This window comes from Tenebrio molitor, chromosome 4 (assembly GCF_963966145.1).
Source record: "Tenebrio molitor chromosome 4, icTenMoli1.1, whole genome shotgun sequence".
NCBI lineage: Eukaryota > Metazoa > Arthropoda > Insecta > Coleoptera > Tenebrionidae > Tenebrio > Tenebrio molitor.
Window position 1 is genome coordinate 20493765 of NC_091049.1, and position 27188 is coordinate 20520952.

Sequence of the window (27188 nt, forward strand, 5' to 3'; positions counted from 1 at the left end):
CAAGATTCACCTCACCATTATGATGCATACTGGACAGTAATAAAACGGCTTTTTTTCTTTGTGGGCACATAAGAAAGTAACGTAAAATTAGCTGTAATTCCAAAGAAACACTACCCAACATGACGATTATTGATTGCATGGTAAAAACGCAGACGGAATATCTCTTTTATTTTTGCGCGTACAAAAGGCCTCTTTACGTCAGCTCATTATCAATTTCTAATGAAAAGCACCAATTGTCGGCAGTGACGTTCCTGTTGGTATTTTCAATAGGTTTTGTCAATCTGACAATAGACTACGAATGAAAAGTTCTTTTTTTTTTTCGATTGGGAGTGTGTCCATCACTTGTTTTTCCAGAATACAAATAATCATTAAAGAAATAATTATTGCTGCTTTTCTGCCTTGTTTGGAAAATTCCCCTTGAGACGACAGCGGCCCCTAAAGCTAACCAGCATCTCGTCATCTCGTGTTCATTCACCGTATTAATTTCTTAACAGTTGGGTACTAAAGTTTCAAATATGTTTGAAACGGCCGCTGCAGCATCTTTATCTGGTCGCAGGCTGCCATCAATTCTGTCTCATCGAAAATGCTCGGAGGTGTCAATTCGGCGGCGTTGATGGTGCGGGAAACATTGCGTCCACCCATCCTCCTGCCCGTTCCGCTCACGAAAAGAGTTCCGAATACCTGTTCACGTTGGGGGTGAGCTGCGTCCTTTCAGCTGAGCCTTGACGATCTTATAAGCATCTCCAAAGATATCATTCTCAAGACTATCGCACAGATCCATCCAGGAACTTTTCTTTGCTATGGGTATTGCCCTTTTGAGAGATTTCTTGGCCTCCCGATAACTCTCCGCTTCCTGTTTCCTGGCTGTTTGGTAGGCCCTGTGCTTCCTTTTCACTTCGCTTATCTCCTCCTGTATTTCCTCCGTCGACCAGTACGGAAGTTTATAATCGTCTCCGCATCGTACTCTCGACGTAGTCTTCTTGTAGGGACTTTCCAGTAGTCGACCACATTCCTCCATATTTATCTCTTCTACTTGTTATTCATCGTTAACTACTTTGCACAGTTGTCCACATTAATATTGCCGCATCTATTGTTGACTGACTTTCCTCGGTTCGAGGATATCTGTGATCACAAAGAGGTGGTCGCTCATGGACGGATTCAAGTCGGATTCCTCTCCGCTACCTTCTCACTCACCAACGTCAGGTCTGCGAATCCACGTGGGTTTTTTGCCATCGTGATGACCGTCAGCTCCATGGAGTAGGCCCACTCCAGCATCACAGTTCCTCGCAGAGCCGTCACCATTCCTCCCCAGAGCGTGTTCTCCGCGTTGAAATCTCCACTGATCACGTTTCCCTTTTTGTTGGTTTTGGTCTTTTGCAAGTCGCTTTGTAGCTCGTCCAAATAATCAACAAATAATGTAAACTGACAATTGGTGCTAATATAGACACTACACAACAAAAACTCACAGCCTTCCACACCCCGGAAACAGTTACCAGTACGGTATTTTATCACAGGATATCTTCGACTACTCTTTATAACAGCTGTCGCTGCGGTATATCATTCTCTTTGCATTTACCCCTGTTGGGTTTACTGTATGGGATGAAGTCGCATTCCTACCGCCACCATGTCGTAGGATGGTAGGTATACACTGTAAATTTGCTGTGGAATTTGTGTTTTTATATGTAGTTGTACTCCATTTTTAGTTAGTTGCTTAGTTTCTGTGTTAACCTCAGATGAGGACGGTGTAATAATAATAGCACCGCTTAAAGAAACTGACAAATTATATATTAAAAATATCCAAGCACCACCATTTTTTGCAATGGGGAATTTTACATGCACAAGCATAACGAATGTTGTTATAATTCTACGCATAAAATAGTATATTATGCACAGAGGGAGTGAAGTTGAAAATTTAACGATTTTCGAAATTGGTTTGGCAATTAAACTTTCCGCCTACCGTTTTCTACCACGGCGTAACTTATTTCACGTTTACTCTTTTATCCACAGATTTCATTGTTTTTCCAAAAACATTGTTATTCATTAACATAAAAACATCACGTTCTAAAACGTTCTTAGATTTATTACACATTTCCGTGTTTAAATCGATGTAGGATTTGAATCACAGTGATTGATTGAAGGTATATTCCGTAAATATTCTCGGGTAACCAGAATCATGGTGGCGGTGAATGTCAGTTTACTGCAATATATACAGGCTGTCCCAGAAAAAGTGTAGGAGCTGTTAACCACATTTTCTGCTACGTTAGCTAATACTAATATTGAAAGAAAAAATGTTTAGTGTCCAAAAACGTTTGAGTTATAAAGGCTTGAAACTGACCAATTATGAAAGCCTCGGTCATACCTTGCTGCTACCTATTTTTTGATCGCTAGGAAACAGAAGAAGAATAGGGTGATGCAAAGCCATGAATATTCATCTGGTCTACTGTAAATTAGTAACGTCGTTCATGGCATTTGACAAGTCAATTTCAATTCAAAATTTCGTCTCTACAAGGAAAGCGTGTATGCTACGAGTAGCTACGAAGTATGCAAATTGTTCAAGCAACACATTTAAAAGTAATGCAATATGTTGGAAAGTTTGGACACAACTTCTGCAAAATGGCTTTAATAACTATTGAAAATTGAAACGAAAGAGGGTGAAGAAGTAGGTTTGCATCTTGAAGAAGAATCTTATGAAACTATTTGAGTTCTTTATTAGACCTAATGGCCCTTTCAATGTAGTACCTATAGTGTAGTTATTATGTCTTAATGGCACGATGGTATAGTTTTCCCAGTTTGGTAAGGTTATGGCCCCCAATAAAAATAACAATGAGAAGATTAGTATTAGAAAACATCCATTGAACATATACATACTGAGCTTCCGAAGTTACATCACAATAACTCTAATTGTAACAATGTTATGTGGGAAATTTTTAAGCAATGAGGACGAATTTAGTGTCTTTTGGGCAAATAAACTAACAATATTTTTTAACATAAGCAACCAAGAACTTTTTATTAATAGTTCGAATAAATCAAAAAAAAGAGAACTGAAAACAAATTAAATAAAACCAACACAACAATAAATAAACGTTAAAGGAGTTGTTCAAAATGACCACCATGCATTTCTATACAAAGATTGGCTCTTCTAATTAAACTCCTTCTTGTATTTTGTAACATTTCTGGTGTAATCGTGGCTATAGCCTCTACTATCTTCCCGTCAAGTTCTTCTAAAGTTGCGATTGGCTCGGAATAAATGTAATTTTGCGTATGACCCCATAAAAAGAAATCAAGAGGCGTTAAGTCCGGAGATCTCGCTGGCCAATGAATAGGGCCTCCTCGTCCTATCCATTGATTGGGGTACATGTGATGTAAAATATCTCTCACATTTCTTGCAAAATGTGCCGGAGCACCATCGTGTTGGAACCACTGTGGCAAATGCTGAAGGGGGACATTATCTAGCAGATCTTGCAAATTATGTAATAGTAATTCAGCATAATTTTCCGCATTAAGTATACGTGGCAGTTCCACAGGTCCTATCTAGAAATCAATTTATTTTACCATAATGTAAATGACATTCTTACAACTTATCCTTACTATACGATCTCCTAAGATGCCAGCCCATAAATTTATGCTAAACCTATGTTGAAAAGCCCTTGGCCTCGTAGCATTAGTTTTTTCCCCAGCCCACACATGATAGTTACGACTGTTGAAAACTCCATTGCGCGTAAAACATGATTCGTCAGTAAAAATTACTCTGTCTAAAAAGTTTGGGTTGTCAGCATGTTGACGCAATAACCACTGGCAAAATTCCACTCTTGCAGGATAATCTTGTGGTTGCAAGTGTTGTACCTGTGTATAATGATATGGGTGTTGATGGTTTTCCTTCAGTACCCTTTGAACTAAACTTTTGGATATGCCATAAAGTCTCGAAATCGTGCGAATACTGGTTGTGGGTTCTTGTAAAAAAGCATCTAGCACCATTTCTTCCGCTTCAGGTGTTCTTGCTGTACGTGGCACGCCAACAAGACCTTTTTTTGCGCCATTAGAGACCCAGTTGTTCCAGCACGTGCGATTAAACGCATGGAAAAAACACTCTAAATAATAACGGACAAATACAAGTGACGTTTCTCGTGACAATTTATGTGACACTGACCCTTGACTAGTTGACCAGATGTTTTTTCAAAGAAACCCAAACTTTAAATTTTTGCATGTAACTTGGCAACGTAACTTATACCTAAGAAATTAATTAGAAAATCCCTCACGATTGGCCCATTTAAAATGTCAATAATTTAAATTCTATTTGAGATCGAAATTATTTTCTTTCAAATACGCCATTATACTTCGCAGAAGAATCTGCAATCCTCGGCTCCTACACTTTTTCTGGGACACCCTGTTATAGAAGTTTTTATTGTTTGTTATTAAAAAATTATGACCATTGTCGAAATGGAAAACAGGCGTTTAATAGGAATGGTGTTTTTTCATGAAAAAAGTAAAATAGGTTAACTTTGGTATGAGATATTATATAGAAATATATTTACAGTAATATAAGAAACATCAAAGCGAATAATTAAGGACTAAAACTTGGTTATGGCACCATTACTGTCGATGACCATTTGCAGTCGACGAGGCACAGAAGACACTAAATCGCGCATATATGCCGGTATAATTTGCTGGCAGGTGTTAGCAATCTTCTTTTGAAGTTCTTCGACTGTGTTAGGGCGAAAGTCGTTCCTGTACATTAGAGATATCATGCGTCCCTAAACATTCTCTATTGGATTCAACTCGGGCCTTTCGAAACGCCATAGTAAATTTAATAAAGAATAATGAAATTATTATACTTGTTGTAAGTAATTGAAAGGTTAGTGAAGTGCAAAACATCTTTTTGTTACTGTTAGTATTTAAAAATTCCAAAATCAAAATATACAAGTACATTTCGTAAGCCCAGTGGCTTTACCAACTATAAATCGTTCACAAATGGACCTGGAAACATGTATGCGCTTATTTCCTTGTACGAGTAGATAGCCCGACAATGAAATCAACCTATACGAATCTGGCGTAGCAAAGTACCAAATCGTCAGAAGTACACGTAACTCTGCTTTCGCTGATATGATGTGACGGCCTACATCGACGACGGACGACAATATTTTGTCCTCCAGTAAGTGTAGTAAAAACTCAACCGTTGCCCTATACATCCTAAAATTTTCCCTGAACATTTGGTCATCGTAATTATCGAGTACGTCCTCAAAATAATTAGAAATGTTTCTTCTTTTGCGCTTTTCTAGAAAATATAATTCTTCCAATGCCATTTCTTCATCCAACTCGCTAGACGAAAACTCAAACAGTACTTCATACATAAATAGCGCTGCTGCCTGTTCTTCCATTTTTATTCAACTGTTGTTAACAATAAAGAACACTAAATATCAAGAATTTTCTTAATATTTGACATGCGTCATAAATGCGGTCGCTTTTGAAGGATACCTCCCTGACGGGCGTTCTCTGATGCACATGTCATTCTTTTTGCAGCGTGTCTGATAATGTTCGGCTATCATTGGGTAGTCTTTGATAAACCTACGGAAGAAGCCGGTCAGTCCAAGGAATCTACGTACCTGTTCGGGTTTCTGGTCCCGGTTTTAGTCCTGACGTGATCTGCGGGCCTAAGTAACAAAAAAAAAAGGCCCAGGGGGCGGTTTATTCTGAACATGTGCCAAATTGGGCACGCTGCACTTCCGGATAGTTCTTGGTCTGATTACATTATGTTATGTTTTAACTTAAACTATGACATATAAAATATAAATTTTGACATTTCCCGATGTTGGTCTCTCCTTTTCCGTCATCCCATTGTGTGATCGTCTGGTTTGATCTGTCCTGTGCCATTTGTCCCTCTGTCGGAGTTGGGGTGAACGTCCTCGTCTCTGGCGGTCTCGGCAACGGATGAGAATGCCTGGGGGGGCGGGTCGGTTCGTACTTCGTGGGCTTTGTCATTCCGGTTGAGTATCTAGAGCAGAATTATTACTGTGTTTGGGGGTGGTAGAGGGTACATGAGACTTTGTCACGTTGGTAGATAACGGGCTGATTTCAGGGAAAGATTTCGGTTTAGCTTGTCTGGAGGGCGGCAGCTGCTTAGGGCTGCTGCTCGCAGTTTTGAGGCCCTTTCCGCTGGGGCGGCCGTGTTGATGGGGCTCTGGCCTTCTCACTGAGGCTGCTGTTGGGGTCCAGTGGGTGGGGTTGTTTGTGGTTCAATCAACTTCTCAAAGATATTGCTGTCCTCGATGAAGGGGATTTTCCGGAGGTTTGGCGGCCAGGAACGCAGTTGCTTCCGGATTTCCTCTTGTACTGGGGCGTATTTCGGGCATTCCTTGACGCGGTGGATAGGGTCATCAGTCTTTCCCGGGCAGGCGTCGCACTCATCGCTGTCCACCTTTCCGATCCTGAAGAGGTGACAGCCAAATTCCCCGTGTCCCGTTAGTACTTGGGTCCTGGCGAAGAGTGGGCTGCGTAGCTCAGCCGGATTAGTGCTGACCTCTGGCAGGAACTCGTGTGTAATGCGACCCTTAGATGATGATTCTCACCTGTCTTGCCAGACGTCTTCGGCCTTGATTTGAAGGTATTGATGGGCGTGTGAGAGGGAGTCGAAGGCTTCCCGCGCGATATATTCTCCTTGAAATTCGGCTCCCCTAGCGTGTCGTATCTCACTGACGCAGTTTCTCAGTTGGATCTCCAGATCCAGGGGGAGGATCCCGGCTAATACTCCCGCAGCCTCTGTCGAGACCGACACGTAACTTTGCGTAAGCAACCGGGCAACTGTTCCATACGCCGAGAGGTACTTCCTTTTGATTTTGGACAGGTGAATTCTGTCGATCCACACCCTCGAAGCGTACGACAGAATCGGTAGTATGGCGCCGTAATAGATTTTTCGGAGCGAGTCTTGCGTTTCCTGTCCCCGGTGTCGCGCTGTTTTCCGTTTCAGCCCCATGATGACTCTTCTGGCCTTCTTGACAGCGTACGCCGCGTTTTGCTCGAAAGAGAGTTTCGGGTCGACTATGATGCCCAGGTATTTATGTTGGTCTACTAATTTTACTCGTTCGGCGCCGATGTACAAACGTATGTCTCGATGATGGACTCGCGGCGGGGACTGGCCTAAGTAACACACTTGTGTTGTGTCCCGGAGCTACAATGCACACGTAGCAAAGCACTTGCATTTGTGGTACTCACGATCGTGGGGTTTGTCCGAACACTCGGTCTCGTCTGCCAGGGCGTATACACAAATTCCGTCAGCAGCTGATTCTCCACGTTTTGCGACGCCGCGGAAGCCGTAGGAAGCACTGACGAAGGTCCTTTTGCTTCAGAATCAGGGTCAAAATCACTTATACTGCTAGCAGCGAGGAAATTCCTTCATCTTCCGCCTTGAATTTGTCCACAACAGCAAGAATCGACGATAAAGAAAGGACTTTGGGATCAAAATGAGCCTACACCGAACGATGAATAACTGGCTTCCACATTTCAGGTTGCTCTAAAGCCTAAAATTCTACCTGATTCAGGGATATCAAAAGTCTCGGAGTATGGGCTGTCTCGTTCAATACCTTCACCTCAAACTATCATAAATATCTTTGCGTTGAAATTAAGTTCGGCGTCCTTTTCACCTGATCCAATTATGATCAAACGAAAGAAAGGTATACCGCGCCTGAAACCATTGAAGTACATAAAGTGCTAAAGAGTTGAAAACCACTAAGAAGACAAGAAAGCCCAGCAACTTTGTATTATTATTTGGGATGAATCAGATGATGGTGATGAAGACTGGGCAGAAAATATCAGGCCGAAAACTGCCCCTGAAATTGAATATAAAACTCCCATGTGGAAAAATATTCTAGTAAGCACCTTCTTATTAGTGGATTTTTTGGGTGTCCCAAAGAACAAAACCCAGTCTTTTGTTTTTATAGGTGTTTAGCTGTACCGGATCAAATAAAGATTCTGGAACATTGGTTGGATCACAGGGGAATATTTCTGTGGATGAAAATCCCTTCACAGTATTTTGAGGTTTCATAGATGTTTTCCAGATTGCTCCTAGCATCTCAACGATCTTACACTTTAAGACACGACCTCTCTTTTCTCTAATTTTTTTAGCGAAGCTGATTAACCTCTTCTCCCAATCGTCCTTAACTGGTTTAAAAATCGTTTTATCCAGTGATTGTAATTTGCCAGATAGGTGAGCAAGAAGAAGCTTCACAAGCTGGATATTGTTCTCCATTGTGGCCTTTATGATTCTGTAGTTGATATACGTCATACGTCCATCATATATCAGAATAGCCGTTTGGCCAGGAATATTTTTCGGAATTCTTAGTTGCAAGACATGTGGAATGAGCTAGAGTCCCATCCGAAACCTCCAGATACTTTACAAAGCCAATGGGATTCCCTTCTCTCCAATGGTTTAAGCCTACTGGGATCAGAACAAAACCCAGTGTCGTCGCAATTAAACATAAAACACGCTTTCTCTGTAAACGTCACTTCCCAATTTTGTATAACTTCCCCCAGTTCTTCATAAAAGTTATAAATAATGTTTGGTTTTCTGGCATCTTGATTGGGAACATCTGCACAGGAACTAAACAGTTAAACAATAAAAATGTTATTCTCCTTTCCCGAAATTATGCTGAAACCACTCGAGGATAATTTTTTGCTGTATTTTTTCCTCATAATGTTTTTGTTTGTTGTGTTTTGCTTCAGTCAAAGTTGTAGCTATTCTTTTTCGTGCAACAGATCCTGAGCACAGATTCTTCATACAAGATTTCTTATCCTTTTTACTAATGAAAACACCATCATCGATACTTCCGATATTGGTCTACTTGAAACTGTAAGCTGTGGATGATATTTCGGGTTCTTAAAATATATTTCGTGAAGTTTCTCCAGATATATGTATTGTTTCCTGTTTTCTTTCTTTCAATAACTCTGTTTCGGGTGCTGTTGTTATCAAGGACGGGGCGTCGTCGGGGCGGAGCACCAAGGAGCGAAGTACTGCGTAGAGGGTGCCACCGAGTGCTGTGGGTGACTACGGTGACGGGTTTTGTTGTTGCGGTTGGACGAATTGGGGTTGGGGTTGAAGGGTTGGAGGTTGGTGCGGCCGAAGAGTTCGACACCGTTGATGAGCATGTCATCGATGGTGTCTTTGTTTGTGGTCAGGTCCCTGATTAGGGTCATGGGGCCGTCTGTTTTCCTGGAGATGATTCTCCAGGCCTTCACTATTGATAGTGAGGGGCAGAGGGTTGTGATGTCGTCGGGGGTGATATCCAGCGAGATGTTGCGGATTACCACCGAGAAAGTTGGTTTCTTTGAGACGGGTTGGGTCCAGGGTTTTTTCTGTTGATGGGGGTTATTACGATGTTGGTGGCTGTCTACAGCGATTTTTGGAAGTTACCCCTCAATGCCGTGGGGAGGAAATGTTTTTTAATCCCATTGTGGTTATTAGTAAGTTGTCTGCTTGTGTTGAGGGGATTTTTGTCGCTGAAGAAGAAGTGGGCGAATTTATTGAAGATGAGGTTGGTGTGATGGGGGCCGGTTTGTGGGGTTGGGTTTCCACTCACCAGGATTTTGTTGAGCCTTCAGCCGGGTAGTTGGGGTTTTGAGGGCCTCGGCGGCGGTCTTTTTCTTCTCAGGTTGGTCCATTGTTGGTGGAGACGTGGGACCTGGTTCACGATTTTCTTTGCGTTTATTTTAATTTTTTTCCGTATGCGTACCGAGCTTCGAGCATTCATGCTCACTCGACACTATTTCGGTTGAAATAAAAAAATAAAAAAAAATTTGTTCCGCACTGGGATACATCCGACTCGCACGGATGCACAGGGCAGAATGACACACGGAACACGCCGAGTTAATTAAATAATTTGTCTGACGTTTTACGGGGTTCGAGTCCTAGACTCACCTTTCCCCAACCTGACTGGCAGGCACCTACGGGTGAAATGGTAGGGCTGTGTGACAGACTTGTCAAGTATCGAGTTACCGTACCCCCTTGCTGGTCGGTCTCCAGTTGCGAACCCAGCAGGTCGAGAGTACGGGGGGGGGGGGGTTGTTGGAAAAACAAATCGCGAGAAGAAAGGGTGCTGCAGATGGCGTCGACGGAATGCTCCCGCTTATGCGTTACAACGAGGGGAAAAACTGCAGAAAAAACCCCTCGTCGGAGCCGAAGAAGAATGGGGGAAACGCTCAAGAAAATAATTATAGACGAGACTATAAAAATAAACCCGGTTTGCTTACACTTTTACCTGGTCCTTTGACCTGGAGATGGCCCTGGTGTGTGATCTGAAACATACTCGGAAGAGTTCAATTAATAGTTTGCTTCGAAGAGGCTACACGTTACTGCGGAGTTCTGAAACAAAAGCAACGGACAAAACATCGCGGGGGACAGGAAGTGGTGGTTGCACTTCAGTCCTGTCGGAGGAGCAGACACTTCGGCCGTTTGTGGCGGAGTGGCAGGTGTTCGTCGTAATCGACGGCGTCGCGTACAAGTGGGTTTGGGTGTTGGGCCGCATTCTCAAAGAATTTTCCCGCCACACTTAGCAGTAAATCGATAATGAGTGGAAGATTTGCTTCCCGATGAAGTTGCGAATTACTGATGAACCAGGGTGCAGTAAAAGCTGCCCGGAGAAATTTATTCTGCACGACTTGCAGTTTGTGGAGTTGCGTGTCAGACACGTTTCCTCACACCACAGAGCCGTACATCATGGCGGGTCTGACAATCTGTCGGTAGATTGTGATTTTGTTCTTGATGGACAACTTGCTTCGCCGACAAACCAGCGAATTAAGTTGTCCTCGAATGATTAGAGCGCGAGTTTTCGCGTGCTCGACTTGGGGAATGAATGTAAGATGGTTGTCGAACTTGACACCGAGATATTTGACGACGGTTGTCCAGGGTTGAACATAGCGATTTCGCCGACCGGTCGGAGATGACGCTTGGTAAAAAGAATCGCGTTGCTTTTTTCCGGATTCACGTCGATTCGCCAAATGCGAAACCATGATTCCAGACGTTCCACAGCGCATTGAAGATCTCGCGAAATGATTCTGGGTGACCAGGAGCGCACTAGAATTGCAGTGTCGTCTGCATACAGTGCGATTTTTTTGTTGTCGGGTTTTGGAATGTCGGCAGTGAAGATTGCGTACAGAGTCGGTGAAAGTACCGAACCCTGCGTGACACCTGCTTGGATCTCGCGTTGGGTTGAGAGGACCTGTCCGATTTTTGCGTGGAAGACGCGGCGGTTGAGGAACGAGTTCAATAATCTGACCATCGCCAGGGGCACGCCGGCGGCGTGGAGCTTGTAAACAAGTCCATCGTGCCAGTCAGTGTCGAAGGCTTTGGCCACATCGAGGAAGATCGCGCCGGTTGATTGCTTTTGACCGAATTCATTCGCAATGAATTCGGTGACGTTGATCAGTTGATCCACGGTGGAGTGCTTGGGGCGAAACCCAAACTGTTCGTCAGGAATTGTGGAGTTCTCATCTGTCGCTTTGACCAGCCGGGTCAAAATGACTTTTTCGAGAACCTTTCCGATGCTTGACAGAAGACTGATGGCGCGATAACTTGGGGGAAGTTTGAAGTTCTTCCCGGGCTTGGGAATGAAAATGACTGTCGCGCTTTTCCATCGGGACGGAAAGTGGCAGAGACGGAGGCTGGCGTTGACAATTGCAGTCAAAGCGACGACAACTTTGGGCGGCAACAATTTCAACGCTGTGTTCGAGATGTTATCGGGGCCGGGCGCTTTCTTCTTCTTCAGAGACCTGATGGTTTTTCTGATCTCCGAAGGGAAGCTGGTTTGATGGGAGTGTCGTCATGTCTCGAAAGAATGAGACGAACTTGGTTCTCGATCTCCTCGATGTGGACCGGGTCGGCGTCGACGACGTTCGGTCTGCATTGCTGTTCCAAACTGTCAAAGAACGCCTCCGCTTTATCCACGTCCGAGAAGACGAGTCCGTTTGCACCCTGAATGGGGGCAAGTGGCTTTTTGTTTGAACGGAGCGCTTTCGCCATTCTCCAGATCGAGTTGTCCTCCGTCGCGAGAGATTCGAGTTTGGTTTTCCACCGATCAGAGCGATGATCGATGAGCGCGTATTTGACTTCGTTGCCAAGCCGATTTGCCTCTGTTCTGTCGAGGGCGTCACCTGTCCGAAAGGCAAGGCGCGTGGCACGATTTTTTGCACGAATTAATCGACGATCCATTGTGGCAAAATCTCTTTTTGTCGCGGCTCGACCCGAATTCGAGTTGAATCTATCATGGCGGATTTGATTTTGTCCTCGAGAGCGCCGACTACACTTTCGAGGTCATCAATCCGAGGAATGATCAAGATAATCAAGAGGTGGCAGACCGACCTCAATTGGAAGATTTTTTTCTGGTCTTTTGGGACCTCGACCAGGATCAGGGGGAGGGGCTTTTTGGACCTGGTGGAAATCATCCTGGTCACCTTGATTGGTGCCAGGCCTTAGTTCACCAGGTCGGACTTGACGTCGTCGAGGTTGATCTCGACGGGCACCGTTCGGAACACGGCACGGAGTGTTTTCTCTTCGGGGAGGGTGAAAGAGTGGAAGGGCACTTTCCTCTCCTCGAGCAGGTGGATCAGCGCACGGAAATCGTCGGAGGACACCGGATTGACACGGGTGCCATCAACGCACGATTGGGCTTTTGAGAAGGCAATTTTCCTTTGGGTCATCGCGCTTGAAACCGACGACCATTTGGACGCGTCGCGGATGATCACAGGCGGAATTTTGTTTTCCGCCGGGGGCTTTTGTTGCGCCACTGTTTTGGCGGGCGCGAGTCGGGTTGGCTTGGTCTGAGGGACCCGGGGGTTGGTCCGCTTGACCTTTTTGGGAGTCTCCGTTGATGGAGACTCTCCACTGGGTCCGAGGTGAGACGTCCTGGCTTGCGTTTCAAGTTGGTTCTGTGTAATAGTTTTGTCTGTTATCACTAAATATTTTGGGCGATTTGTTCCCCTCATTTTGTACATTTTTATGGTTTCGATATCATGCTCTTGTTTGATGGCATTTTGCACTTCCTCCACTGACGGGTTTTGGCCCAGCCCTTGTAGAACAAATGCGTGGGTTTTCTGGTCTTTATGGGTGAACGAGTGGTAACTCGTTTCGGTTTGTGATAAGACGTTTTTAACCTTGTTCCAATCTACCTTGTTTTGGGTGTAGATGGTGGTGTTTTTCTCGTGAATTTTATACTGTACTTTTTTCCAATGTTGCGACGGAGCATTTGTTCAAGATCATTAAAATTTTCAACAAAGCCGTGAATGATCACTGGTGGTGGTGGTCTCTCTTTATTTGTATTTCCGGCGTCACTGCGCTTGCTGCTAGTCTCTATTGGCCTGCTGCTAGTTCCCGCCGCTGCGGAATCCATTGTCTCCGGGACACGGTTGAGGGGCTCAAAAGAATTTCTAATCTTCAGCGGGGGAAAGCCTTTGTTGGAGTCAGGTAGACGCTTGTTTCCTTTGACGGGCCCTTCCCAGCCTGTGCGGTCGGCGTCAAATGTTACGTCGGTATCCGAATGACAGATTTTCGCACTGGTACGTTTTCTTAAACGAAACAGATGACGACCGAGGACTGAACACACATCCACCGAGTCGACACATGTTACCTCGGGGCTCGGGGCCAGACGGCCGTGATGTTCCGGAGTGACAGGAGGAAGCTTGCACCTGGTGGATCGTCGACGACGAGTCAGATTTGCGCCTTTTTGTTGTTGGGAGTTGGCTCTAACAAGAGCCGGAAGGAGTGAAAGAAAACACGTCTTCACACTTTGACTGCCTGGACTCAACTGCCAGTGCGACCGCCGGTGGTTGCTTTTACCGTCTGTTGGGTCCTCACTTAAGCGCCGCCCACTCAGCGATGTCACGCCCTCACGGGGGTAACACGCTCCCTCCCCCAGAGAACCCAACATCGGTCAAACGACCGGCGGCGTCCTGACCGTCCTCTTTATTGTCAAACATACATCACAAAACAATGAATCGCATGGAACAAGAGTGATTGAAACAAGAATGGGCTTACAAACAAACAACGAACAAAATAAAGAAACAATTTAAAACCTAACTATCCTATCCGCCAGGATTCGTTGCAGTCGGGCGACGATGCCAGGAAAGTCCGGGTCAGCGTGTTGTGCTGCCTTCACCTCGTCGGCGAGTGTGGGAACGTCAATGGCGTTGAGGACCTCTCGATGCTGTGAGCCCTCATCGGCACTAGCATCCGGTCGTCCTCTTCCACCTCCACACACCTCGACCCGGGGAAGTGAGGGTTTGGTGGTGCTTAAGCGGTTGGCTCGGACCGCGGTGAGGTTCTCCCGTCGGTCCTGCGCCAGTTTTCCTGGGTATGCTTTTTGGCTGCTGGCTTCAGATACGCGATAACCTATTTAGCAGCGCGTCGGAGGTCCGCCAAACTCCGGAGGCCTTGGCCGGCCAAAATGGGTCGGGCCTGAGTGGGAACTGCCCGATGAGTTCTTTCACTAACCTGGCTTCTGGTGCTTCCGGGAAGAGTCGTTGGTAGAGAGCTGCTTGCCTAGCGAAAAACACTTCCACTGGCTCTTCCCAATCAAGGTTCCCTCTTTGGAATTGCTGGTAGAGACTGGTGAAGTTGGCCTCCACGCCGAACTCCTCCCTCAGACGTGTTTCCAGGTCGCTGAGGCATCGGTCTCGAGTGGCGAAAAATTTGTTCACCCGAGCAGCTTGCCCACGCAGTTGTCGATGGGTGATCTTCGCTTTGACCCGTTCAGGTAAGATCGCGTTCCCTGGGGCGGTGAAGAACTCCTGGACCTCGCTGATGAAGTCCTCCGGGTCTTCATCTGGGTCGCCACTGAAGGTGGGCTTGTACTCTTCGCTTCGGAGTACAGCCGTTGGCGCCGTGATCGACGAGGCGGGAGTGGCACTGCCCTCAGTGGGCAGTACCGGTCGGAGGGTCTCGTCGTGACTCATGACGACTACTGACTGCGGGGTCACTTATTTGCACACACAAAATACAAAAAGACAACAACTCGAAACCAACAAAAACAAAAAGAAATGACAACCTAAAACTAATGAACAACTTAAAACTAAAACAAACAATGAACGAACTTACAGCTAACTTACGACTAACACAACACTGAACAACACACACGCACACACAACACAGACGCGATGTTTTTCGTCCGGCCCGTTGGCGCCCCTGATGTTCTTCGGGCGTTGCGGCGTGTCATCCTCGATCTTGTGGGGCCTGTCGCGGCTGCAGGTTGTCCGACATCACGACGGGCCTCTCTAGGTCTCTGGAGCTGGCCTGGTGGACAACCTCCTCGATGGCGTTGGGCGACGATGCGGGAAGCGCAGCGACAGGGTTCCTCGTGATCGGGCCCCCCGATCGTCGGCTCGGTGCTTTTGTCGAGAGGCTGTCGCTGTGCACGGACGGCACGTTAAAGCCGACACGAACCGCGACTCGCGCACAAACTGGGCACCCACCTGTCTCTGTCACGTCGAAGTCGATGTCCGTGGGCGCTTTGGTTCCAACCGTTGGCTCCTTCGGGCGGACGTGGAAACCGGTGACGCTGTGGGGGCTCGGGGACTCAGCCGCCCCGGAGACGTCCTTGTGGGGATGACCGACGGCTGGGGGACGGTGGCGTCCTCACGGATCCTCCCTCGACGTGCAGACTGGGGGTTGAGAGAGCCAGGCGTCTCGGCGGTGGTCCGGCGACTCACCAACTCCTAGATGGGGATGTCTGGGCTGGCTGTCGGGACGAACGGCGACCGGAGACAGCGATGGACGCTACCTGGACTCCTGCTGGTGGTGGTGTGGCGGTGATGCCGATGTTGTGGTGCTGGGGCTCCTCTCCCTCTGGTCGACTGGTTCGGCTCCGTCCTGGAGCTGGGCATGTTGGGCAGCTGGGGAACAGCTGACCCGCGGCGTCTTCTTCTTGACCTGACACCGGTCGAAGAAATGAGCTCTCCGGGCGCAATGCCGGAAGAACCCCACGTTAGGCGCCATTATGTTACCACCGGCCCTCTGGAGAGGTCGAGCTGTCGAATCCATCTTCGGGGCCGGTGTCGAGATGAGGGGACCGATGTCGCTTCCACGCCGGCGGCTGGAGGATGTGCCGATTGGGCCCCATCTCAGGAAGTGCATGTCTCGAAGAAGAGCATCGTCTTTTTGCCCAGCTCGCTTTTACGGAGCCGCAGTCTTTTTTGGTTGAGGGAGAGGAGAGGAGAAACAAACGCTCAAGTCTGAAGCTTAAACGAAAGTGACCGAGTTCCGGCCGGCGTCGACTATTTATCGGAAAGTTGGGCCAAAAGCACGACGCAAACGGAGGATTCTCATTGGTCGGCCAGTGGGAGAGCAGAACAGTGTCGAACAAAACCGGACGCGAACAGCGCCCTGTAACAACACAGCTTTCACACAGAACACAGAAAACACGTCCGAACTTCACAAGCGTAAAACTCGAACTGCTGCTACCGTTGAACCATTCGAGACCGAGTTTCGGCCGGCGTCGACTATTTATCGGAAAGTTGAACCCAAGCGCGACGCGAACGGAGCCCTCTCTTTGGTCGGCCAATGGGAGAACAGAATCCTGACGAACAAAACCAGGACGCGAACAGCGCCCGGTAACAATCGTCGCGATCACGCGCAAGAGTTGTTGGAAACGTTTGGCTCTCGTTCAAACGAAACACATCCGATTTCCACCAAAGTTAAACTCGGACTGACTTTTGACAGACATAATATATTAACCCATTTGTTAAATTAATCCCAAGGCTTCATATTCTCTGCTGCCGCCTCTGCCACATACTTGACTCTGGATCGAACCGCACCTGGAATATCGGAAACTTCGTATCTCTCATTCTCCAGGACTTGCGTCACTCGAAATGGCCCCCTCCACTTTGGTAAGAGTTTTTGACTGGTACCCGTAGCTGGATTGCTCGTCACGCGGATCATTACCAAATCAGCTTGTGTATAGGTTGGCGGTGCCTTGCGTTTACTGTCAAACCGCTTCTTTTGTTGTAACTGGTATTCCTTCGTCTGCAACATGATCTTCTCACGAATCTTGGTAACGTCGACGACTTCATGGGCATCATTCAGCGCACCGGTATGCATAACCCGAAATCCCATGAGAGCTTCACTTGGGGTTACTCCGATGGCTGAATTAACGCTGCCATTCAATCCCAGCTGAATATTCAACAAATTGTCATCCCATTGTAGCCAGGGAGTTGAGAATGGTACGATTGTATCGTTCAACTTGCCCATTTCCTCTTGGCATGCCTACCGCATTCAAATGATGGGCGATACCAAATTGATCTGTAAATACTTTAAACTCATTTGAAGTAAATGAAGTTCCCCTATCGCTTATGATTCGCTTCGGTACTCCAAATGATTTGATTAATTCGCGCAACGCTGCAACGGTATATCTTGTCTTTGTACTTTTCATTGCATATAACTGTATAAATTTTGTAAACGCATCAACAATAACCAAGATTTGTGTATTGCCTGATTTCGTTCGTAAGAATGGACCTACGTGGTCTATGTGTACTGTATGAAATGGTTTAGGGACTTTAGGGATTGGATGCAGAAACCCTGGCTTTTTACCCGACGGAGATTTGAAAAACACGCAATTTAGGCAGTTTCGAACGTATTTATGGACAAATTTCCTCATCCCCTTAAACCAGAATTGTTTAGATATTAATTCATAAGTCCTCTCCTGTCCCCCATGACCCATATCATCATGATAGATGCGTAGTAACTGAAACCTGATCGCTTTAGGTATAAGACCACGTGTGCCACGGGATGTCAACTTATAAACTTTCCCGCCCTTTAAGGTGTAACATTGGAAAACGTCACGGTTACCTTCCAGATCACCGCTTAATAAAATCTCTTTTATTTGACTGATATACAAATCAGCTGTTTGCGCTGCCAACAACCAATCGTCTTCCTTTATACCTATTGCGTTTACGCATAATTGTTGGATAGGGTTCCGGCTTAAAGCATCAGCATGACGCATATGTTGATTACCGCGATGTATAATCTCGAAATCATACTCGCCTAATTCTAATACCCATTTGCCAATCCTGTGATTTAGCTCCTGTCGGAGAAACGCTTGTTTAACGGCTGCACAGTCGGTCACAACTTTGAATTTAATTCCGAGTAAATACAGGCGGAATTTCTTCACGGACTCAACAATGGCCAGTGTCTCTAGTTCGAATGAATGATAACGTTGTTCAGCTGGTCTGGTGGTCCGACTATAATATTCAACTACTTGTTCGCCCCCGTTGCTCTTTTGAATTAGAAGACCAGCTAATCCCAGTTGACTAGCATCCGTGCAAACCAATGTCTCTTTTCTTGCATCAAACAAGGTTAAAACCGGTCCCGAAATAAGTGAAGTCTTTAATGATTCAAACGCATCATTTTGCTCTTTACCCCACACCCATTCGGCTTCAGTCTTAAGAAGGGAACTCAGAGGTTTGGCCTTTATCGCATAGAAAGGGATATATTTTCTAAAATATCCCGTCAGTCCCAGAAACTGACGTACCCCATGCACATTACTCGGTGCTGGAAAGTCACGTACCGCTTCTGTTTTGCGTGCACTGGGTCGAATTTCCGAATTTTGAATTACGTGCCCTAAATACTCGATTTCTTTTGTTAAAAAGGCACATTTGGACAAGCGCAATGTTAGTCCTTTGCTCTTAAAAATTGCTAAGACGTTTCGAAGAATTTCTAAACATGTTTCTATTGTATGCGCCGGGATAAGTACATCGTCTAAGTAAACGAGTACATGAGTAAATCGAAGTTGTCCCAGGGCCGTATTAAGGGTTCTCTGGAACACTGCTGGAGCGTTAGTCAGTCCAAACGGCATCCTTAAGAACTCATAATGACCGTCTTGCGTTACAAAGGCAGTTAAGGGAATGGATTCGGGGTTCATGGGAATTTGGTAATAACCGGATAAAAGATCTAATGAAATGAACCAGTGAAACCCTGCCAATCGACTGATTTGCTCTTCAATTAATGGCATAGGATATTTGTCTTTAATTGTCAATTTATTCAACGGGCGAAAATCCACACATAAACGCCAATCACCGGTTTTCTTTTCGACTAACATTGCCTGAAACGCATATGGGGAACGAGACTCCCTTATGATGCCGTGCTTAAGGAGTGTATTGACGATTTTTCGAATTTCGTTACGTTCTGGTTCCGGATACCGTCGAGGTCGTAAAGCTATAGGGTTATATGATGTCAATTCAATTTTCATGTACGTATCGGGAATGATACCTATATCTTGCAACTCCTCGGCTAAACAAACGGAATACTCATTTAATAACTGTAATAAGTTGCCAATCACAATCTCATCGGAAATGCCTACATTTATATTGTAACTATTAAAATCGACAGTGAGGCTGTTGACAATTTTTTCTTCAAAGAAAGTTAAAATATTATCTGATTTAGCGTAACATACATCTGGTAATTCTGTAAAATTTTGGCCTATGAGGATGTGAACATCGAAAACACAACGGTCAGTGATTAGTAATTCGATGTCTCTAGTGATGTTATCTAGGGTAATTATTGCCAATGCACGTGCTCTGATTTCGACGGTTTCCGTTCCTATTAGAGACTTTGTGCATGGTACTTTTCGTTATAGTTATAAACCTATAACGGAGAAATTATGATTATAAGAACGACCTTTTGTTTTTGCGTTTGCGCTCGGTGTTTTACGTTATATTACCAAACGTTATATTTTGACTGTTGTGACACATGACCATCGAGAAAAAGTGAGATTACGATAATAAAACAGCCAGAAAGAATTAAAGGAATAAGTTAAACACACAATTCTAATTTGTTTAAATTATTAAAGTAGTAATATGAGCAACAATACGTTGGAAATTCTTGTAATATGTCTCAGTATTAAAGATGTGGAGGAGTATTTAATGATCACATTACTGAGGAATGAATTAGAAGAGAAACAACAATTGTATAATTGTGCATCATTCGATATTGATGTAATACCTCAACAGAATTTTCGCCATATGTTTCGATTTGACAGAGAAGACATCATAAGGCTGCATGCAGCTTTACAAATGCCTCTGCGATGGGAAACTCCACATCGTCATGTGATCGGGGGTGTGTATGAAACAGAAATTTTATATACATATGTAGTATTGCTTATTTATATTATTTATTATTAGGAGTTGAAGGATTGTGTTTACTTCTGCGACGTTTTGCGTATCCGAACAGATTGAAGGACCTTCAAAATGAATTTGGCCTGCAATATTCTTCACTGAGTAAACTTTTGAAGCACATATGTCACTTTGTTTACATAAAATGGAGCAAATTATTGTTAAATTTTAGAGAAAATAAATGGTTAACTGAACATTACCTGCAGGAAATTGCTACACTGGTACACGCCAAAGGGGCTCCATTAACTAATTGTATTGGATTTATTGATGGGACGGCGCGGGCAATCTGCAGGCCAAATTCAATGCAACGGGAAATGTATAGCGGACATAAGAGATTTCATTGTCTCAAATTTCAGTCCATCACCCTACCAAATGGAATTATTTTACATTTAAGTAGCCCATACCCGGGCAGACGACATGATGCATTTATCTTAAGGGATACACATATGATGGAACAGCTAAGATTATATTGTGACCGATTTTGTGTGTATGGTGATGAAGGCTACCCATTGAGAAGGCAACTAATACGTCCATTTTCGAATGTACATTTGACAGAACAACAGCAGGAATTTAATAAACAAATGTCGAAAGTTCGTCAATGCGTAGAATGGAGTTTTGGAAAAATTATTCAGCAATTTGCTTTTGTCGATTTTAAGAAAAATCAAAAACTATTTTTACAGCCTGTTGGTAAATTTTATATCGTCGCAACGTTACTCACTAATGCTCACACATGCTTTTATGGAAGTACAACATCGCATTATTTCAATGTTGAATCTCCCAATATTCTGGAATATTTTCAGTAACATATTGAAGAAAATCACATGAGTATGTATGTGTTATTTTGTATCTTAGGAAGGAATAAAATATAAAATAATGAAAACGAACTTAAGTGTTTTTATTCAAATTTCCCATGAGCAAATTCTCCAAAAAGGTGTTTAAAATTGCATTTCTTTTGCATTCGACTTTGCGATCTTCTTCCAGTTCTTTCCATTTTCTTTCATCAAACTCAAGTTTTGCTTTTTTATAGGCTATCTCTTCTTGTTGAAGTTTGGTACTGACATCATGCTGTATCTTTCTGAACTGTAGTTCTTCTTTCTTCTCATTTTGTTCTAACCTAGCCTTTTCAGACAAAAATGAGAAAAGCTCACTACTTTGTCCTCTAGATTTTCTTGCTTTTGCAGTATGCCTTCTTTCGTCTACATTTTGCTTTTCAGCATTATTGACAGGGCGTGCATAACTATGGAATTCAGTTGGCACTGCTGGCAATTCATACGGAACATCAATAGTTTGAGAAGTAGCAGGCACATCATAGGAGGTTAAACTGGATGAACTTCCATTAACATCCTCCTCATCGACGTCCACATAATCAACATGAACGGTTTCAATATCTTCCACAGCTTGTAAAGCTGCGTGTCGAATAGCCTGAGCTGCTGCTGCATCTGCTTTTTCTTGTGACACTACTTTTCTAGGACGCCCACCCTTAGCAGACTTGATTTCTTCAGCTGTTGTCACAATATGTTCGTAATTGCACCACACTGTTTGGACTAGGCGCATGGTGTCTCCCCATTCAGTTTTCAGTCGCTCTTTTCCACTCTCAGTTGCTTCCTTAGAGTCATATTTCCGAAATTTAGCTACTTGCTCAAGCATGTGATCTTTCAAAAGGCGTACACTGCAGCTTTTGAATCTGTAAATGCATTAACAAATTTAGTTTTGTTATTAAATCTCTAGGGGCAAGTTTCACCAACGCCTGTTAAAATTAACTGTCCTACATCGTTTCCCACCAATCAAACCTTGTGCAAATGAATTTTCCTTGCCCTTTAGTCATACTAAAACATTGACGCGACCTTGAAACACAACAAGAGAGAAAAACGAAGACATTTGCACAAGGTTTGAGTGGTGGGAAATAATGTAGGAGGACGCCCTAAGGATGTCTGGACAGAAAAAACGCGAAAATTCCACAAGTAGCTAAAGTTAACAATTACCCTCACGTTGATGAAACCGGCCCTAAATAGGACATACCTTTCACTGTCATGGCATAACACCGAATGAAGATTTGCCCACAACTCCTCGTCCGTCGTAACAATATCCTCACATAAAATATTAAACAATTCTTTTAGCGCTTTAATTCGTTCGACTTCAGAAAACCGAAACCTTTTGTGTTTTGAAGGAGTGGATTCCACAGCCGTTAATGCATGTTGATTTTCTTTTTCCCATTCCCGTTGGGAACAACGTTTTAAATTGTTCTGCATGCTAAATTTGATTTTACTTTCACGATACACAAACACAACACAGATACACAAACACAACACAGATACACACACAGAACACCTAATATGCACAATCAGAGACAAGAGACAACGATAGAACGGTAGGTAGAAACACGGCACACGTTGAATCGTGAATGAATGCATTTGGAGGTTATGCTTGGGCATGGTATGTTTTGATTTTTTAAGAGTTAGAGTTGGTGTCTTCGGGTGCCGTCAAGTTGGCTCCTCGATGTTCGAAGGTCACGTGGTTTGAAAATATACCGTCGCGTTTTTTAATTGGTCCTCGTTATTTTATAAAATAGCGTGAAAATTGTCTTGTACCGTATACTTATAAGCCCTCTTATAACTATAACTATAAGCACGGGTTTTTATAAGGTAAAACCGCCCCATGCGCAAACACACTATTGTCCGTAGTACGACCTTATGGGGAAGTGGTTCTATTTTTAGATTTAGTTGGGTTGCCGCTTCCGTAGTTATTATAGAACACTGACTTCCAAAATCTATGTAGCTTTTCTGCTTAACGTTATTTACCGTGATATCTTTGAAAAATTTTGAATTTGGGTCGGCTATATTAATTAGATTCACATTTTGATATTCAATCGCGGGTTGTTTGTTTTGTGGTGTTTTTGATTTTTGACGCTGTGTAGTTAGTAACGGGCATGCTCGTTTGATGTGTCCGCATTTCTTACACAAAAAACACCGGCGACTGGAGAACGATTCATCTGGTGCCGCGTATGAGTCATTGTGTTGTTTTGACGACACGCTTTTGTTCCCCGAATTTCTGGTCAAGTTTATGTTGTCTGAAGTATTCTTTCTCGTTATTTTATGAATCTCGTTTTTATCAGACAAATCTCGACCTGACGTACTTTCGTTTTTCCCGATTTTAGAATTGTCTTTATGTCGTAAGTCTAGATTCTTAAAGTGAGCTGCCAACACATTTATTTCATTAATACGTGCTGTTTCTACCGCAAATTTAATTTGGTTATCGTTAATGCCCCCCATAATTAAGTCAACTTGTTGTGTTTCGTTAATTGGTAACTTTAATTTGTAAATTAACGCTAGTTTAGTATACAGATAGTCGTACAACGAATCGCCGGCATCTGCAGTACACGCCATCATATCCTTTAGGGCCAAATGCAAATTATGCGTTTGCCTAAAGTTTGTCAAAATAAAATCACGCCATTGAGGCCATGTAAATAACCGCGTTGGTAAACCTCTGTACCAGATTTCCGCTGCTCCCCTCAGTTTACTCAACGCTAAATGACTGGTAGTCTTATCATCCCAATCATGAATTACCGCGTATTCATCTACTGAGTTCAACCAAAGGTCGGCGTCTTTGGTTTTTGGATCGAATTCCTCGATAATATTGTTTACAATTGAGAAGTTGTTTACCTGGGGTCGGCGTATGGTTTGGTTAATCATTTTATCCACCCCACTTACAATAGCTTTTCCCACTTCGACCAGGGACATGGCTTCCATTCTGTTGTTAAGTTCTGTATCTCCAGAGCTCCCCTTCCAGTGCGTGGAAGACCTTTCTCGTCCATAATTCCTCCGAGGGGACCTTGACGACCTGGAGCTGTCACGCCTTGTCCTGGACCTGGACTGACTCGCGTGGCTTCGCCTGGACCGGCTGCGAGACCGGGATCTCGAATGGGATCGTGGCATTGTCTTGGTTTGGTGCACACACTGTATTGCACTTTCACCTGGGGCCACTTAAGTCTTTTTGCGCACGTGGATTACAATCTCACTCCTGATGTTAAATTAAAACTGAATATCTCCGTATAAACCCTTTTCTTTATTAATGAGAAAAGAGTATGAGTATACTGGGTATTGCATTTGTCCGTGACAACTGTCGGTTCATTAGCGACTGACTTCCGCTCGTCCCTTCGCCTCGGGTCCCTGTCGTACCGCTGTCCGATCTTCCGAAAGTACTCGAGTTCGCAGACGAATAGAGACGGATGGAACCCTTGTATTCTTTTGGTTAACACTTCCTTATCTAAATTAATTTCAGAGGTATGTACAACTGAATTTGGTAACAATGATTTGTCATTTGATGCCCATTTGCGTAAAGAAAAGGTACCTCGTGCCAAACATTCGGAGATTTCTGTTTTGAGCTTTAACGCATTTTCCGTGCTGTCGCTACCGCTTAGTAAATCGTCGACATACATGTTTTTCATGATGTGATCGTATGCATTTGGGAAATTATGTCTTTCGTCGCTTGCTAATTGATGCAATGTGCGTATCGCTAAATAGGGAGCTGACGATACACCGAAAGTTACAGTTTTAAGTCTGTACGTCTGAATTTCTGAAATTTCGTCAAAGCGCCAGACAAATCTTTGATAATCATAATATTGAGGCTGTATCTGTATTTGCCGATACATTTGTGAAATATGTCAGCTGTGAACGCGACCTTGTGTTCTCTAAAACGTAAAAGAATGGAATACAAATCTGACTGAATTTTGGGACCAATTAACAACAGGTCGTTTAGACTTTTTTGATTGGAGGTTTTCGCCGACGCATCAAATACCACACGCAATTGGGTGGTCGTACTCTCTTCCTTTGTTACCCCATGATGCGGTAAATAATAACAAGGATTGTCGAGTTCGTTTGCCGGTACCTGCTCAGCATGTCCCTGTCGGAAGTAATCTTCAATCACTTTCGCATAGACCGTTTTAAAACCTTTGTCCCTTCTAAATTTGCATTCTAGCGATTTGAAACGCTTTATGGCACCCGCTCTAGAAGTACCTAAATTACGTTTTTCCTGTTTAAATGGTAAAGGGACCACGTATTTACCCGTCTTCGACCGTTTATGATGGTCGGCAAATATTTTCTCACAGAGAGCGTCGTCTTGGTTTATGATTGTTTCGTTTTTAAAAGAGTCCAGTTCCCAAAACTTATTAACCATCTGTTCGAGAGCGGGTTGTACAAAGTGGCATAAATTTCGAATTGCAATATCCTGTCCATTGTTGTAACAGGAATTTACAACAACCCAACCAAGTTTCGTTTCTTGCAGAAGAAAGTTTTGTGCCAAAGATTCGCGATTAGGCTTCAAGAGTTGGAAGAAAACTTGAGCACCAATTAATGAATCTATTGCTCCTTTCACATGAAATGTAGGATCTGCTAATTGGATGTGTTGTGGAAATTTTAAATTCGCGGTTGAAAATGAATTACATAGCAAAAATTCGGAAATTTGAGGAATTACTACGCACGACAAATTTGAATTGTAATCTTCATAATTCGACTGAATTTTGATATCTGTTACGTTTGACGCATTTGTTAGGGACTGATTGATGCCAGCGACTGACAGAACTACGGGTTGTAATTTTAGTTTTAATAACTTCGCTACTCGTTCTGATACAAAATTTAATTGAGAGCCGCTGTCTAAAAGAGCCCTAAATACGTGTTTTTTACCAAAATAATCAAAAACTTGGACTTGTGCCGTGGGAAGTATTACGTTGCTAAAATACACTTGATGTGAATTTATTTTCAAAACAGTTGGTGGTTGTTGATTATTATTTGTCTGTGAAAGAGTTTCATGCAATAAAGTGTTGTGCGATTCCTTGCAAATTTTACACCGATATTCCGATTTACAAGTGGATGCTACATGATTATTGCGAAAACAATTGTTACATAAGGTTTTTGAATGAACGAGATTGATCCTGTCTTTTACCGTTAAATTGATAAATTGTGCGCAATGAAATAAGTTGTGATTTTGCGAACAACACGGACAAGTGAGGATTTTGTTGTTGTCGGAATTTGATTTTTTGCCTTTGTTAGTCGACACATTCGCGACTACTTTAGGGTTCACCTTTTTTGAATTATTGTCATGACTAACGGATTTGTTAGACATTAGATGTAATGTTTCTAATGTTTCGCATCGCTTTTCTAAAAATTCCTTTAGTTGATCCCATGTCGGTAGATTAGCAGCCGTTAATTTAGACTGCCATTCTCTTTTAGACACGAAATCTAATTTTTCCGAAATTATTGCAACTAAAGTAACGTCGCGGAACTTTTGTGGGGTGATATCATGTACATTGAGAGCTTCTAAATGACTTGATACAGTATCTAATAACTTTCGCAATTCCTGATACGATGGTTTGTTTAAATTGTTGTGATTTAAAATGCCAAAAATATGCTCTTGAACAATTAATCTTTGATTGCTGTACCGATTTTGTAGAAGACTCCAGGCAATGTAATAATTTTCAGCCGTTACCTTTAGCGATTCAATTGTTTTAATTGCGTTACCCTTTAAGCACGACTTTAAATAGTGAAATTTGTGAATTTCTGAAAGTTGCGTGTTTTGATCGACTAGAGCTGAAAAAGTGTCGTAAAAAGAGGTCCAGTCAGAATATGAACCATCAAAGGACGGTAATGTTAATTCTGGTAATTTGACTGGAACTGATTTTTGATTTACTTCATTTGAATTTGAATTTGCAACTGTTGTTTGTTGACTTTGTGGTTTATGTTGGGCTTCCAAAGTGCGTAATTTTGACAAAACACTGTGGTAGTCCTTATCAAAAGTCGTACCTTGATCTGCAGTAGAAGTTTGATTAAGAGAGATTTCTATATCTTCAATCTGCATTTGAATTTCAAAAAACTCATCATAAATCGGTCTTAATTTTGTTAACCGTTCTTGAATTTCCATTAAACATGATAAATCTGGCAAAGCATTTTGAGCCAATGTTAATTTGCGCTTTATAGCTCCTCGCTTTATGTTTAACGATGAAAGTGTTTCGGCAGTCATTGTTTACTTATGAATTGTAACGTTGATACCGAAAATTG

At 43.5% G+C, this 27188-nt stretch overlaps 3 long non-coding RNA genes across 3 annotated transcripts in view; 2 read left to right on the forward strand and 1 right to left on the reverse strand.

Annotated features, from left to right (window-relative positions):
- LOC138128123 (uncharacterized) overlaps positions 1–27188 on the forward strand; it is a 145630-nt gene that overhangs the window by 74342 nt on the left and 44100 nt on the right. The window lies entirely within an intron of this gene.
- LOC138128311 (uncharacterized) lies at positions 19185–21023 on the forward strand. Its single transcript, XR_011158595.1, has 2 exons — positions 19185–20083; positions 20149–21023. It is a non-coding gene; the product is annotated as an uncharacterized lncRNA (long non-coding RNA).
- On the reverse strand, positions 21020–22809 carry LOC138128312 (uncharacterized). Its single transcript, XR_011158596.1, has 2 exons — positions 22159–22809; positions 21020–21823 (listed from the first exon to the last, which is right to left on the reverse strand). It is a non-coding gene; the product is annotated as an uncharacterized lncRNA (long non-coding RNA).